Here is a 3,944-nt window from a genome sequence, read left to right on the forward strand (position 1 = left end):
GGAGGGAGGGAAGGAAGGAGGGAAGGAAGGAGAGAGGAAAGGAAGGAGGGAAGGAAGGAGGGAGGAAAGGAAGGAAGGAAGGAAGGAGGGAAGGAGGGAAGGAAGGAAGGGTGAGGTAAGGAGAAAGGGAGAGAGTGAGGGAGAGAGGAAAGCCAATAAACTATAATGCAGTTCTAGTATAGGCACTTACTGTGACACACTTAGACCATTGCAATAATGGTTCCCAACAGTCTCCTAAAAGTCTTTGTATCATCACTTTTTGCTCTTTCCAATTCACCATGCTGATGGACAACAGATTAATTCTCTTATTTGTAGCTCTGGTCATGAATAAATTAGTGAGCAAATGGCTCAATGAATGAGATAATAATGAAAAGTCATTTTAATTGCTTGCTATATGCTAAATACTGACTGCTTATTCACTTCTCTACTCAAAAATCTTCAGTAGCTCCCTAGTGCTTACCAAATAAAATTCAAACTGCCTGTGTGCTATTCAAGATCTTCAAAAAATGCGCACATCCTCTTTCATAGCTTTATCACATTCTATTTTATGTTCTCCTAACTGGACTCTTTCTTTCCTTTATACACTGCACATCTTCCCTCAAGCCTTGATTTGGTTATTTTGTTCCCTATATTTAGAATGTCTTCCTTTGCCTATTGAATTCTAAGCCATCTTTAAAGCATGACTAAAATTTCACTCTTCCAGGAAGCATTCCCATGAATGAATCCCCTCCCCACCCCCATGGTAACAATGGTAACAATGTTTTCATCTTCTTGGAATACTTTGCTTTGAGTCTCCCTAGCGTACTTACCAGGTGTTATTTTCCATGCTAATCAAAGATGTTTGCCATAGTCATGGAGGATGCCCAGGGAAGAGTCCAAATGGAAAGGGGAATTGTTGGTAGATGGTGAGTTTTGACAGATATTCATATTTTCAGATGGCATTGTGTTGATTTTATGAAGCTCATGTTAAAAGGCTATAAAAATACAAGGACACTAATATATTTGGTGGAGCTATGAATTCGTACAAACATTTTCAAAAGCAATCGGGAATTGTCTGAATCAACTGACTAAAATATCCATACCAGTTGACCCAGGGATTTAATTGCTAGACATATACCCCAAGGAGTCCAATGACAAAAAGCAAGACTTCATAAACAACAAAATATATATAGTAATATTTTTATATTAGCTAGGAACTGCTAAATGTAAATGTCCATTGAGTGTGGAATAACTAACCCCAATTTATGTGGATAAATATGCTAGAATATTACTGTTACAATCAACACATGTGGAAAATATGGAGAAACCTAGAATTATTTATATAAACTGATACAAAGACAAACAAGAAGAGCCATGATAACTATATATACACAATGGGTCCAATAATATAAAAGGAAAAACAAAAAGAGCAAAGTCATTTGAAGTGAATGTTGTGAAACAATGATGACTGAATTTGGGTCCAAAGAGCAAAATAAGAAGATACATTGCTTTACTGAGGCAAAGATGCATGGATATAAAACATTGCATATAACAGATTTGTTTTCATGGGTTGATTGGTTTTGCCAATTTTTCTCTTTTTTTTTCTTTTTCTTTTCTAATAAAGAATGACTCTTTAAGAAGATTGAGAGGAGGGACAGAAGGAAAATTTAAGCAATATAAACACAAAATATATCATATATGTTGTTTTATTTTGGCATGATAAATTATACATATATTTATGCACATATATGAACATATATTTATGCACACACATATGCATGTATATAGTGATTAATCAAACAAAGACTAGCATTGCATAGATAGGCTAAACAATTGATGATTTATTGATTTTTTGGGTTCATTCTGATGTCACAATATGTATGTTTAACTGAGTATTCCTATTTATAGAGAAAGAAGATAGGGAAAGCACCTGTGATTTAATTGATATAGATTATTCCCAGAAGAGGAAACTACTCTGAAACTTCCTCTACCAATTCTTTTGTATCTTCTCTACAGCTTAGATGCCTGAGAGATCGAAGGACTTTTTCAGGGTCACCCACCCAGTGAATGTCAGAACCTGTCTTCTTGACTTTAAAGCTAGACATGCATACACATATTATATAAACAGACACATAAATTTGTGTATACATTCACACATTTGTATATAGACATATGTGTGTATGTACACCCATACATTATATGATACTGCTCTCAACTATTTGCAATTGTTTCTATTACCACAAAATGAGGTCTAATTCTTATGTTTTGGTTTGTGTCAATTTTTAAAGAGAGCTCTAAATCATAGAAAGGTTTATGAAGTAAAGGCACCCTCCTTCTAAACTTTTTCCCCCATTTTTCTTAAGTGTTAAGAAATCCAAACTATCTATAGTCACATGAAAAATGCCCGGAGTCACTTATAATTAGAGACTCAAATGAGAGCAGTTTAACACAATGAATGCCAATGATACCAGAAATCTAAAAATGATGCTACTCTCCTGCTAACAGAAAGGTGATAGTTTAAATATGAGGTATAAGAATGAGATACGCAGTTTTGGACATGGCGGATATGGGAATCTGAATTGCTTAACTATGAATATTTATCACAAGTGCTTTGTTTTCCTTAATTTTTCATTTGCAGATAGAAATGAGAGAAATCAAGTATTTTTTTTAAGTATATCAATTACAATAAAAGAAAAGCTTACTATTCACTTCTACTTAGTAGGATTTATGGTATGTAATTCATGTCTTTGATTCAAAATAAAAGTTTTATCAATTAAATATCTGATCAAAATGAAATATAAAGCCAGACTAGCGAGCAATACAGAGTTCACCATGGCTAAAGGTGACCCAAGAAACCAAACGGCAAGATGTCTGCTTACACTTTCTTTGTGCAAATTTGCCAGGAAGAGCATAAGAAGAAGAATCCAGAGATTCCCATTAACTTTGCAGCGTTTTCTAAAACAGCTTTCGAGAAATGGAAGACTATATCGGGGAAAGATAAATCCAAGCATGATGAGATGGTAAAAGGTGATAAGTATGATATGATAGAAAAATGAAAGACTATGCACCAGCGAAAAGTGGAGAAGGATCCTACTGCACCTAAACGGTCACCATCTAGCTTCTTCCTGTTCTGTTCAGAGTTTCGTCCCAAGATCAAGTCTACAAACCCTGGCACATCCATTGCGGATGTGGCAAAGAAGCTTGGTGAAATATGGAAGAATCTGAGTGACAATGGGAAGCAACCTGAAAATAAATAAGACATCAAAACTGAAAGAGAAATATGAGAAGGATGTCACAGATTATAAATTGAAAGGGAAGTTGGATGGGGCAAAGGGGGAGGCTAAAACTGCCGGGGAAAAAGGTAGAGGAGGAAGATATGGAGGACGAGGAAGGAGACGAGGCAGAGGAGGCTGAAGATGATGAATGAAACTTTACCATATTCTTTCTCCATGTGAATACCATAGAGTAGGGGATATACCTTAAAATGAAACACCTCTCCTTTGGGATGGTGTCCATTGCCCTCATTGGTTTCTGATAACATAGCTTCTCAAAAATGCTTCTAGATAGACATTATAATTGGTTTACATGAAGTGGCCACGAGTATCTCGGAGCAACCAGAAACTGTATCAAAGTCGTACATAATTCCAAATATTTTTTAAATGAATATATCTTCTCGTGTTCTCACTCTTTGCACTTTTGTTGTTGGTGTAAAACAAAAGCATTTACAAATGTTTTCAGGCATTTTTTTTAAATCTGTAAGGTGGTGTTTAACTATATGCTTATTGGCTAGCAAATTCTAGGTTATAAACTGTATATATTTGTTTCTAAAAACAAAAAACCCACAGTCCTAGATAGATTCTTGGGGTACAGGTGTGGAGGGGGCATGAAGCTTCTATACCTTTCCTAGGGGGCTGCAACCCAAAGCCTATACTGTGAGGGTAGATTGCAGATACACTGCAGCATGT

At 35.7% G+C, this 3,944-nt stretch overlaps 1 pseudogene; it reads left to right on the plus strand.

Annotated features, from left to right (window-relative positions):
• Positions 1–2,811: 2,811 nt before the first annotated feature.
• Positions 2,812–3,406, plus strand: LOC138149852 (high mobility group protein B3 pseudogene; annotated as a pseudogene).
• Positions 3,407–3,944: the final 538 nt, after the last annotated feature.

Source organism: Petaurus breviceps, unplaced genomic scaffold (assembly GCF_028583685.1).
Source record: "Petaurus breviceps papuanus isolate PSGF00001 unplaced genomic scaffold, PetGlider_PUasm1.0 90849, whole genome shotgun sequence".
Classification (NCBI taxonomy): Eukaryota; Metazoa; Chordata; class Mammalia; order Diprotodontia; family Petauridae; genus Petaurus; species Petaurus breviceps.